General features: G+C 45.3%; 1 protein-coding gene across 4 annotated transcripts in view; it reads left to right on the top strand.

Moving 5' to 3' along the window:
- The first annotated feature begins 4,357 nt into the window (after window positions 1–4,357).
- Window positions 4,358–13,261, top strand: part of LOC141048660 (la-related protein 6-like) — a 124,876-nt gene continuing 115,972 nt past the window's right edge. For 2 of the 4 annotated variants that reach the window (XM_073544457.1, XM_073544466.1), the window contains exon 1: window positions 4,358–4,491. The gene's annotated coding sequence lies outside the window, so the exon portion shown is untranslated. The remainder of the gene's footprint in view (window positions 4,492–13,261) is intronic. The other 2 variants (XM_073544485.1, XM_073544475.1) reach the window with 2 other exon arrangements.

Genomic DNA, 13,261 nt, shown 5'->3' with positions numbered 1-13,261 from the left:
CATACAACCTTGGGGACCGGACCATGGCCTTGCGCTTAGAACTTGGGAAGGGTTGTCCTCTAACCCTGATCCTTGGTTCTCTTCTTCTCCTCACGTTCCGTACTAATCCTTTCCTTCTTATGGAGAGTCAGGCTTTCTATTAATGTTCCTTTCCTGTGCCAGCGGACCCAGATCACTGAGATCGGCTGCAGCACTTGCTTCATCCATCCCACTCAGGGGATCTCATTTCACAGACTGACCTCGTCAGACTCCTGTGACTAACTGCCTCCTTCATATTCTCTTGCCGCTCTTTTTTTGCAAACTAAACTCCACCCGCCTCCCAGCACACTTCGTGTTCCAAGCAGGGAGCCACCAAGGGTGCTTTGCTACACTACTATGTTGTGTGGGATGCAGGTGTTGGAGTGTGGTCAGGTGTCTCCACCTTACCTGAATGGTGGGGCACCACACCTCAGCAGGAGGTGCAGTACCTCTGTGGCGACTGAACCTTCAGGGGTGCCACAGTACGGATGTAGAGTAGACATGTGGGAAATCTTACTTATTAAGTATTTTGTGTGACATATCTCTGTGATTTAAGGGCATGAAAATTTAAAGTAAATTTTTGACAAATTTCCATTTTTTCCACAAATAAACACAAGTCATATCAAAGAAATCTGACCACTATCATGAAGTACAATATGTCTTGAAAAAACCATCCCAGAATCACTGGGATCCATGGAAGCGTTCCACAGTTATTACCTCATAAAGGGACAGTGGTCAGAATTGTAAAAATTGGCTTGGTCATTAATGTGCAAACCACTCTTGGGGTGTGTGCACACGCTAAGGATTCTGCTGCGGATCCGCAGCAGTTTTGGTCCTGTGGATCCGCAGCAGTTTCTGGTGTGGTGTACAGTACCATTAAAATCAATAGAAAATGAAAACCACAGTGCAGACGGTGCGGATTTTTCCACACGGATTTGCTGCGGTTTCAAAACTGCAGCATGTCAATTCTTTGTGCGGATTCCGCAGCGGTTTAGCACCTGCTCCATCACAGGTGTCAAACCGCAGGGGAAAACCGCAAGCTAAACCACAGAAAAACTGCAGATGAACCGCAGGTCTTTTGACCTGTGGATTTACCTGCGGTTTTTGACAAATCTGCGTGTAAAAATCCACAGGACAATCCGCAGCGTTTACACACACACTTGGGGATAAAGGGGTTAAGGCCACATTAACATGTTCAGTATGTGGTCCGTGTTTTACATCAGTATTTGTAAGCCAAAACCAGGATTGGGTGTAAAATGCAGAAGAGGTGACGTGTTTCTATTAGGCTATGTGCACACTTGTGGAATTGCCGTGGAAATTTCCGCGGCAATTCCGCAACTCCCTGCCGCCGGAAATACGCGGGAAATACGCATGCGGAATTTCCACGAAAAACTAGCGTTTTGCAAGCGTAATTAGCTTGCCGAATGCTAGCGTTTTCCAAGTGATCTGTAGCGTCGCTTGGAAAACTGATTGACAGGTTGGTCACACTCGTCAAACATAGTGTTTGACGAGTGTGACCAACCTTTTACTATGAGGCTGCCTATGCGGCATCAATAGTAAAAAGATATAATGTTAAAAATAATAAAAAAAAAATAAAAAATTGTGATATTCCCACCTTTTGGCAGCCGCTGCAGTCTTCCCGATCCTTGCGATGCTCCCGGCAATTCCCGTTCCCAGCGATGCCTTGCGACAATGACCCCAGATGACGTAGCATCACGTGAGACCTCTATGTCATCACAGGTCATTGTCGCAAGGCATCAGTGGGACCGGGAGTTGCCGGGAGCATGGCTGAGAGGCAGGAAGGCTGCAGGGGACGCAGGAAGGTGAGAATATCATGATTTTTTATTTTAATTCTTTTTTTAACATGGATATGATACCCAGGGCCTGGAGGACAGTCTCCTCTCCTCCAGACCCTGGGTACCATCTGCACATGATCCGCTTTCTTTGCTCATGGTGGGCGATAATTTCCGTGATTCCGCATAAAGAATGAGCATGTTGCATATTTTTCCACAATGCGATTCCGCCGCGGAGAAATATGCAGCATTAGCACAGCATGTGCGGAATGCCATTGAATTCAATGGGTTGCGGATTGTAAGCATTTTTGTGGCGAAAAAATGTGGCAAAAATGCTTATAATCTGCATGTGATTCCTCTGATTCCTGGTTTTGGCTTACAAATCCTGACCAAATACTGAACGTGTGAACGTGGCCAAAAAGATATGCAAACATACCATAAGGGTACTTTCACAGTGAAGCTCTTTTACCCAGAAGTTGTTGCAGCAGAAACTTTACAATTGTCTAACCAAATCTTGTGGTTTTTTTAATTTCTCATGGTTTTGTAAAGTTTTGCTCTAAAACTCATGAAAAACTTAGTGTGAACATACTATCAGGGCTTGTTCACACAGAGGTATTTTTGGTCTGAGTGATGTCCTTGAAAAACCAAACAGCAAATGGATCAATGTTATTCAGTAGGGCAGTTCTGATGAGCAATTCACTGATCGAATCTGTATGAACAAAAAAAATCACAGCATGCACTGGTTTCTTCCATGAATGAGAGTCACCCATTAATGTTTATGGGTGTGGGAAAAAAAATCCTGTCATACGGAGACACAGTATAGCATCCGTTTTTTATGGATACATTACAGCTCTGTAACATAGGAAACTTGTAAAAAACATACGGAGTACACATGGATGACAAGTGAGAAAAAAAATTGTCCCACTTTTCTAGATCAAGCTCAGAACGCTTTTTTATACGCTCATGTGAAGCAATCCTTACACCACGTTCACATGGTCAGGATTTGATCAGTATTTTACCTCAGTATTTTTAAGCCAAAACTAGGAGTGGAAAAATCAGAGGAAAAGTATAACAGAGACAGGACCTCACTTCTAGATTTATCACCCCCTCCTGGATTTGGATTACACATACTGAGTTAAAATACTGACCAAATATTGATAGTGTGAACATGGCCTTGGTGTCTCTGCACCGACTAGAGGAAATGAATGATTTTGTGTTTCTTCAGCCATTGCTTGAGATGTGATGTAATATTAGGTCACATTTCGGGAGTCAGGAGCTGAGCCTGCACCATACCCCCTAGATGCTGGCTGTGGTAAACAAAGCAGATATTGTGCTGTAACAGCAGCGACTGGAGCTTGTTCCTGTTGCTGCTGTTTAATCATTTAAATGCTGCTGTCAATCACTGATAGTGGTATTTAAATAGCATGACTTGCGCTGTGCAAGTGGACAGCTCTAGTTGTACCCTGCAATGCAATTGCACTGAGATGATGGGTTGCCATGGCAGCAGTGGGCCTGCTGAAAGCCCCCATGGCAATCATCTTTGTCCTCTTGTGGGCCGCATCTTTCGCTGGCCTTCATAAGAAAATGTAATTTTAACTATATACTGCCGTATTGAGGATTAAGGGCTCATGCGGACGTCCGTGGATCTCTGTCTGATCACGGACCGCTAATGCTTTGACTGTCCGTGACTCTCGTGCTCGGGCCAGGAGACCTGTGGCCAGTCCGTGCATTTATGTTCAGGATCAGACAGATTAGCACAGATACCTGCAAGAGCCCTTAGAGGAATAAAAAGTAAAGTAAAATAAATAAAAAAAAATATGAAAAGTAAAATAGTTAAACATTTTAAGCACCTCCTCTTTCCTTGCTATTGATAAATAAATAAGCATATTTTTATTGCTATAGCCAATCCATCATAAGATAATATTAACTTGAATGGCAAATACCGGAATGAGAAAAAACAATCCACACAAGAAGTATGAGATTTTTTGCAATAAAAAGGAATCAGAACATTGTATCTACCCCAATATGTTAGCCATGAAAACATTAGCTTGCTCTGCAAAATTACCCCTCGCGTAGTTACAGCGACAGAAAAATGAAAACGTTATGGGTCTCAGAAAATGGCGACGCAAGCCAAAAAACTTATTTTACAATTTTTCCTATTTTTTTTTTCACCACTTACACTAAGAGCAAACAAAATCATTCATGTTTGGTGTCATTGTAATCGTACTGACATGGAAAATCATGTTGACAGACTACTTTTACAATGGACACTGTAAAATCGAAACCCAAAAAAGCAATGACAGAATTGTGTTTTTGTTTTACCTCACATCATTTTTTCCCACGTTTTCCGGTATGTTGTGAAAATAAATGGTGGCATTAAAAACTACAACACAACCCACAAAAATCAAAACCATCATAAGGGCACGTCGGTGGAATAATCAATGAATTATTGCTCTTGGAAAAATGTGAAGAAAAAAAAATGGAAGCATAAAATCAGAAAATCACCGGTTGAGAAGAGGTTAAAGTAATGGATGGAGGGAGAAACATTCATGTGCTGTGAATTAGATATCTAAATGATCTCATTTGATTAACTGACTAAGTGAAAACCAGCAGGCTTTGTTTTTCTCAGTGGGAAAAAATGGTTTATTTGGCAGGTGAATGGTAAAGCAGCCATTGTTTGGTGAGTTTACATGAACTGTAGTGAATCTGTATTAATGTATAGTGAAGTCCAGTAGTAAAGACTGATCTGTGATGCACATGTATGTGAATAATGGGGGGAACTGCATGAAATGACGGAAAGCCGTCCAATGTAAATGCATGCTTTGTGATTGTGAGGTTATCGCACGTGCCAAACCTAAGGGCTCATTCAGATGTCTGTGATTTTTCACAAACATCAATTATGAGTTTCATCAGTGTCTTTGATCAGAGTTTGGTCCGTGTGTCAATTTTTACCATCAGAGACTGGTCAGAGTTTCGTCAGTGTTGTTGTGTGTGTGTGTGGTGTCGTTGTGTTTTTTGTGTTTCTGATGACCTCTGAATTTGTTGTTGGGGTCCCCCCCACTAATCTGTGGACTTACATTGGCAATTTTAAAATCATCATTCACTACATTCTATTAACTAAATTTTTCACTAGTGTCTCTGCAAGAGAAATTGACAAGCTGCGGTCCTGAAAGATGCGCCGCGTGTCAGTGTCCGCGGGTGATCCGCAAGCGACTATGCACGCATGGTGGACATGTGTTTTCTAGAAATCCCATCCACTATGCTGTAACATCTGGAGGCTGCGGGATTGACACTGCATAAATACGCAGCGTCAAAGCCACAGCAATTCCTGATCGTGTGCACGTACCCTACAGGGTGTAGTCTACTAAAAACAAGTAATTGCCTATCCACAGGAAAGGTGATAATTTGTTGATGGGTGTCTGTCTGCTCTCTGGCACTTTTATCACAGCTTTAGAATGGAGCAGCGGTGAATGTGCTTGTCCGCTGCACCATTTGGCATTTTCCGTCAGCCCCATAGAGAATGAATAGAGTGGGAACTTTTATTTTTAACTGGGGGAAAATAGGAGTTGATTAAATTTATTGATATACATGTTTAATACTTAAATTGTTTCACCCTGCGATCATTTGATCACTTGTATTGCTATTTTTCAGTATGTAGCAAAAATGGTGTTCTCCTATAATGCGGGACATCACAGAAGAAGCAATATGGCAGGCATAGGGGACCTTCTGATGAACCGAACTGCCGTGCAACCCATCAGCATTCCTTGCGGGGGGGGGGGGGGGGAGAAATTGGGCACCTAAACTAACACCCTTGACTGTATCTTGGCACTTAAATACCACTGTCCATGATCAGCAGCATTTAAGGGGTTAACAAGTGATTGACTCTAGTGCAAGTTGCTGCTGTTAGACACAGTTGTAGGCTGTGTACACGGATGCCATCTGCCGTGGCTGCAGCAGGTTCAGCTTCTGAGCCTGCTCCACACACATTGACTAACTCCATATATATATCCATTATGCAACATTGAAGGAATAATTAGTAAGCTATAGCATATTTACAGAAAATATGTATGTAGAAGTAAGAGGAAACTTTATTAGTTTTGTACTAGGCTAAAGCTATGTGAATAGCAACCATATTGTAGCTTCTGCTGTACCTCACAATATAACCTAGAACATTTTAGAAGTCCCATCTGCAAAAATATCAATTTCCCTGATCTATAATGTTTTTATATTAATATTTTGGAATCTTCCCCCTTTTTTATGAAGCTTTGAAGTCTTAAAGTATTAGCAGGGCAGTGACATCAGAAGTACATTTCCTTGCTGACTCAGCACAAAGGGTTTTTATTTCTCCAGCTGAAGGACTGAGGCAAAAGAAAAAAAAATGCTTCCTACTCGGGCAGCGAGGAGATTTATTTCTTCTCATGTTACAGCCCTAGTCAGGCAGCTCACTGAGGTCTGTGTTTACAACTTGTTCTAGCAGTTGAGACACATGTTTCGGGAGCAGTGTCTCTCCAGACATGGCCAGGAGGACTATAGTTACAGAACATAACAGAGGCCATATTATTGCATTTTTGCAGAACCCCTTAACTTATTGTAGATGAGTGATGGATGTAGTATGCAGGGACGGACTGGAACTGAAATTCAGCCCTGGCATTTGAAATCACACAGGCCCATGATGTCCCCGTACCCAAGCACCAGATGGGGATATATTACTAAAATTACCCTGGATGGTGGAAATCAAGATTTACTAATACAAGTACAAATGTCTAGGAATACCAATAATATTGCTATATAAGATTAAATAATATCAAAATAATAATGCAATTTTACAAATACCAACAAACCATAACCAAATATTAACATATACAATATTAATAATACCACCATACTCATTTTTAAAGGGGTTGAGGATAAAGTCTATCTGACTTAAGACTTCTGAAACCTCATAGCACACACTGTAAGGATTCTCCAGTTCCAGCATTGGGAGCAGCCGTCATGTCACTGCAAGAATGCGATTTTTCACACCTCTGGCCACATTCTGCTAATTTCACTCATATTGAGCTCGGCCGTGCATGTCTAGTTAGCAAGTGACCGCATGTCTGCAAATCGCATACAGTGGGTACGGAAAGTATTCAGACCCCTTTAAATTTTTCACTCTGTTTCATTGCAGCCATTTGGTAAATTCAAAAAAGATCATTTTTTTCTCATTAATGTACACTCTGCACCTCATCTTGACCGGGAAAAAAAAGAAATGTAGAAATTTTTGCAAATTTATTAAAAAAGAAAAAATATCTCATGGTCATAAATATTCAGACCCTTTGCTCAGTATTGAGTAGAAGCACCCTTTTGAGTTGGTGTAGAAGGAAGGACCGGGTTGCTGAAGTACTGGGCCTGGAACTACTGGGGCCACACCTCCTGTTGCTGGAGGGGAATGCAATTGCAATTAGAGCGAGCGAGTAACCTAAGTGAAGGGGGTGTAGCCAGGGCCAGTAAGCAAAAAGGTGCTGTGTAAGAAGAAGGACTGGATCGGGGGTACCTCTCTTGCACTTGGTCTGGAACTGTCAGGGCTGTCACCTTTGTTGTCCAGGGGAAAGCTTAGAAACCCGGACCGACCTTTGCACTCGACAGCAGGGGGCGTAGCTAAGCTAAACAGGGCAGAGCATGCAAAAAGCAGGGAGACATGGTGGGAACATGCAGCAGGGGAAGTTTGGTGCTTCGTCCTCTGAGCACCGTGACAGTGCAGGCCCGCGCTATAGAATCCCTGCTGCACCTTTGAGACTGTGGCAGAGAACTGCCGTATGCCCGTTGACTCCCACAGCTGATTTTACCCAACATGCAAGAAAAACCGGGTGGCTCACCGAGAACTGTACCCTCTCTCACCCGCATACTTCTGCCGAGCTTCAGCAAGCTTCGGTAGTGTTGAGACTGCTCTTCACTTTGAATCACTAATCCTGGACCCAGGACCCTGCACAAGATATCGAGGACTCACCGTCACCACCAAGAACCGGATCATCAAAGCCTGCAGGATGACACCAGACTCATCACACGCTAACAGCGTTGGCGCCACCGTTTGAACTTAGGACTTTGCAGTCAGGAAAACGTCGGACTGATAAGTTAACACTTAATGAACAGTTGCTATACTTATTACCATTGATACCTTCCTCTGCACATCTATTGTGCTCATGTCATCTGCCATACCTGTCTCTCTCATCTCCTCCCTGCGTGGAGTATCCTCCTGTTCCAGTAAAATTAACGTTAAAGGGAATCTGTCACCTACCCTTTGGCAGGCGATGAAAACGAGGTCGGTCCGGTTTGATGAGCGGTGATTCCGATGTGTGCCGCCTCCCCATCCTTACCCGCCGTCTGTAGGTTATTGCTGAATTGAAGTTGGTGTACGCCATTTTTTGTGCGTGCACTAAGCATTCATAGCTAGCGCACGCGCAGTATGCTTTGCCCAACTGCGGGCGAAGCCGAAAAGCCGGACTGCGCATGCGCTGGTTAACTAATCCCTGGAAGTATTTTGCTGTGTTAGTTAGTTAACCGGCGCATGCACAGTCCGGCTTTTCGTGTTGGTGTTGGTGCAAAGAATTCCAAAGGATGGGGGCTATTCGGCAGAAGTCTTGGAGGCGGTTGGGTGAAGAGCGAATAAGGGTGTTGGAGAGAAGGAGGTCTTGGGAGGATCGGAGATTACGTGAGGGAAGATATCGGGAGATTAATTCAGAGATATATGGAGGAGACAGGTTATAGATGGCCTTGTAGGTCAGTATTAGTAATTTGAATTGGACACGCTGAGGGAATGGAAGCCAGTGAAGAGATTTGCAGAGGGGAGAAGCAGAGGAGTAGCGAGGAGAGAGTTGAATTAGTCGGACAGCAGAGTTAAGGATGGACTGGAGAGGTACGAGGGTGTTAGCAGGGAGGCCACAGAAAAGGATGTTGCAGTAGTTGAGACACGAGATGATGAGGGCATGCACAAGCATTTTAGTAGAGTGAGGGTTGAGGAAGGGATGGATTCTGGAAATATTTTTGAGCTGGAGGCGGCAGGAGGTGGAGAGAGCTTGGATGTGCGGTTTGAAGGACAGGGCAGAGTCAAGGGTTACGCCGAGGCAGCGGACTTCTGGTACGGGGGAAAGCGTGATGTCGTCAATTGTGATAAGTCAGGAGGATCTGTGAAATGGGGGAAAGATGATCAGTTCAGATTTGTCCACATTCAGTTTGAGGAAGCGGGAGGAGAAGGAGTATATGGCTGATAGACACTCCGGGATTCTGGACAGCAGAGAGGTGACGTCTGGGCCAGAGAGGTAGGTCTGAGTGTAATCGGCATAAAGATGGTACTAGAATCCATGGGACTTTGAGTTGCCCCAGGCCAAGTGTATAGATTGAGAAGAGTAGGGGTCCTAGAACAGAGCCTTGGGGGACTCCAACAGAGAGAGGGTGGGATGAGGAGATAGTGTGGGAGACGCTGAATGTATGGTTGGAGAGGTATGAGGAGATCCAAGATAGGGAAAGGTCTTTGATGCCAAAGGAAGAGAGGATCTGTAGTAGGAGGCAGTGGTCAACTGTGTTGAAGGCAGAGGACAGCTCTAGAAGGAAGAGTATTGTCCATTCGCTTTGGCTGTAAGTAGGTCATTAGTAATTTTGGTCAGGGCTGTCTCAGTGGAGTGATGGGGAGGAAACCAGATTGTAGATTATCAAAGAGCAGGTTAGGTGAGAGATGGGAGGAAAGTTCAGCGTGGACGTGCTGCTCCAGGAGTTTGGAAGCGAATAGGAGCAGCGATATTGGACGATAGCTGGACATAGCGGTTGGGTCGAGGGTTGACTTTTTGAGGATAGGCGTGATTTAGCATGTTTGAAAGCAAAAGGGAAGGTACCGGAAGTTAGTGATAGGTTGAAGAGGTGGGTTAGAGATGGGATAAGAGTGGTGGCGAGGTTGGGGAGGAGATGGGATGGGGTCAAGTGCACAAGTGGTGAGGTGTGATTTGGAGGGAAGATGAGAAAGCTCCCCTTCAGTGATGATGGATAAGGAGGTTATGGGTTTTGGGCATTGGTCTGGTATACAAAGGGGTTGTGGTGGTTGAATAATAAAGACTTGCCGTGTTTGGTCTATCTTGTTTTTGAAGTGCATGGCGAAGTCCTCAGCAGAGATTAGGGAAGTTGGAGGGGGCAGTGGTGGGCGGAGGAGGGAGTTAAAAGTATTGAACAACTGTTTGGGGTTGTGGGATAAGGAAGATACAAGGGATGTGAAGTAGGCCTGTTTAGCAGAGGTTAGAGCTGATTTTAATGCGAGTGTTGCTTGTTTGACGGCAGTGAAGTCATCTTGGGAATGCGTTTTCTTCCAGCGCTGTTCAGCAATTCTGGATGCTTGCCGAAGCTTTTTAGTGGTCTTGTTGTGCCAGGGTTGTCTATTGATTCGTTGCACTCTGTTATGCATGACAGGAGCGACCGAGTCAATGGCTGATGCAAGAGTGGCATTGTAGAATCTAGTGGCAGTGTCTGTGTCGAGGAGTACAGTGGTAGGACAGAGTCAGAGAGCATGCGAGTGTCTAGATGTGCAAGGTTTCTGCGGGGGTGCGCATGTTGCTGGACATGGGTGACAGGTGAGGAGGACCGGGATGAGAAAGTGAGTAGATGGTGATCAGATAGAGGAAGAGGGGAGGTGGTAAAGTTAGAAAGAGAGCAGAGGCGGGTGAAGGCCAGGTCTAATGTGTGTCTGTCTGTGTGTTTGGCTGAGGAGGACCACTGAGTAAGTCCAAAGGAAGAAGTGAGCGACAGAAATTTTGTGGCTGCTGACTGGTGGGTGTCAAGGGGATATTGAAGTCACCCTTGATGATGGTGGGAATGTCAGCAGAGAGAAAGTGGAGGAGCCCGGTGGAGAATTGATCAATAAAGGCAGTAGTGGGGCCTGTAGGTCTGTATATGACAGCCACTTGGAGGTTGGAGGGAGAGTAGATGCGGACAGAATGGACTTCAAAAGAGGGGAGGATAAGGGAGGGTAGAGGTGGGATTGGGTTGAAGGTGCAGTTGGAAGAAAGGAGAAGGCCCACTCCTCCACCATGTCTATTGCCAGGGCGAGGAGTGTGGGTGAAGTGGAGGCTGCCATAGCATAGCGCAGCAGGGGAGGCAGTGTCGGAGGGTGTCAGCCATGTTTCAGTGAGGCTAAGGAAGGAAAAATTGTGAGAGGTAAAGAGGTCGTGAATCACATGGCATTTATTGCAGATGGAGTGGGCATTACAGAGTGATACAGAGAGAGGGAGCAGGGTGGTGGGTGTCAAAGGCACAGGTTTGAGGTTGGAAAGATTTTGAGTGTTTTTTTTGGATTGGGAGTGATAAAGGGGGTAATAATGGGAGGTGTGAGCTGTGGGGGTTCAGGATTGGGAGATATGTCGCCAGCAGTGAGGAGAAGCAGAGAGAGGCAGAGCAGGTGAGAGGAAGAGAGTGGGAGATGTGCTTTGTGTGTTACGAGAGATATGAAGTTGAGGAGCAGGTCAGCGGAGGTGGTCAGATTGGAGGGCAAGAGGGAAGGAGAGATTACTTGGTTAGAGGGTGCTGGGGTCTGTGGATAGCGAAGGAGAGTCAGGAGTAAAGGAGGCAAAACCATTAGAGCATAATTCAGCATGGTAAGAGTAAGTGTGGAGCTGACAGAAAGATATGTGGTATTTTAAACAGAGTTTTGGCGTACCTTCTGGTCACTTCTGGCATATTTCAATATTTATCCTTATAATGGCATCCTTGCAATGGCAGACCAATCGCTAAGAATTTATAACGGCTCAAATGCACATCAAACAGGCCCAGGTGTGATCAGGACGGAGGGGCAGCAGGGAGACTGGTTACACACACAGGAGGGGATTAATTAGAAGTCAGGAAGGAATAGAGAAAAAAAAAGATCCAGGAGGGCAGATCTGTTGTGAGTTCATTTTCCCCTTCACCATTGAGGTCTGATGAATTCCCTCTTCTGGTGAAGGAAGGTAGTGAGGCTGATTATCAAGCACCTGAGCAGGATGATGATGACTGGGTGACTGGAATTGCTGACTGGATATAAGGCAGCCAACGCCCTTCTGCCTTGCTGGTGATCTCTCTGAGGGATTCTAGGAGACCAGTCTGATTCCTGCTCCTCAAAAGCTAAGTTTTCTGCTCTGCTTTTTGCATTTGTGTTTTGGTTTTGTTTTGCCTTGTTTTTCTGGATTTCTGCCATTCCCTGCTGGGGTGAGCTGAATTCCTTTTTACTCTGTCTTCAGAAAATACCTGAGTACTGATATAGTCTTTTTGAAGCCTAGCGTCTTCAGGGCTTTTTTCCCTATCAGTCTGTTGGCTCTTGTTTTGATAGGGTTTTGGCGGATTGCAGACAGCAGCTTTTCTATCCTTTCCTATTTAGTTAGCTTGGGCCCCATCATTTGCTCAGCCTATCTTTCTATCTGTGTGCGTGTTTTTTCATCTTGCTTCACCGTCATTATATGTTGGGGGCTGCCTATTGCTTTGGGGTCTGCTCTGGGGCAGTTTAGATTTCCCTTTCTGTCTTTAGGCTATTTAGCTCTCCGGCTGTGATCGAGGGGTCTAGGGCACCGTAGGAACCCCCCACGGCTACTGCTAGTTGTTGTTGATAGGTTCAGGGGTCTGCAATCCGATAGCTGCCAACTTCTCTGGTTTTCTGGACTTAGCTAGTATTTCTGTTTTTGCCTCCTACGGTGACTCATTCATAACACAGATCTATCATTGATAGCAGATAGATACAGGAGTGATTGGGGTTCAGAAGAGATGGGTGCTGAAGGGATTGCAGCCAGGGTTTATTTTGCCGGGTTCAAAGGGAGGGGGAGATGGTGACCCAGGACATGAACGCGCTACATGAGATCCACACTGTCATTACTAGAAAAGATGACGTGGGCATAGGGTCTACTGACATAGTACTGCGAGATCAGTTGGTGACCGTCTTGTGAGACGTGCTGCTGAAACAGGCCTTGTGAAAGGGCTTACGGGTAAATCCACGCATGACCTTTTCTGAAGTGGGGAGCGCAGTGTGCACACGTGACCAGGGGGTGACAGTCCCGGTGGGGAAGGTTCGGAACGAAGAGGTATCTGTGACAATGGCCACCGAACCGAGATGGGTGGAAGAGTTGAGGAAAGAAATCCATGAAATACATGGAGTTGTCTGATTCAAAGAACAAACCAGCCGCATCAAACTCGCCCGGGGTTAGAACTGGTCCTGAACCTCGCTGCGAAGTGAGAACGTCCTGCAGAGAAGAACTCCCTACATTCTAGAACTGTGTTGAGAGTGGACATTTGGCTTGGAGTTGTGTACGATGAAGGTGGCCCATTCAGCTCTGTCTATTAAAATAGGAGGCTCTGAGGCTGGGGGACACCGCCCAGAGCCTGAACAGTCAAGAAGAAGAATCCAAAGTCCCACAAGTCTAGTTTCCATGTGCCCTCTCCTTTGGGCTGAAATGGATGGTTGGGCCGTCCGT

This window comes from Dendrobates tinctorius, unplaced genomic scaffold (assembly GCF_039654945.1).
Source record: "Dendrobates tinctorius isolate UK_male_01 unplaced genomic scaffold, ASM3965494v1 ptg000011l, whole genome shotgun sequence".
NCBI lineage: Eukaryota > Metazoa > Chordata > Amphibia > Anura > Dendrobatidae > Dendrobates > Dendrobates tinctorius.
This window is presented reverse-complemented; position numbering and strand designations above follow the sequence as displayed.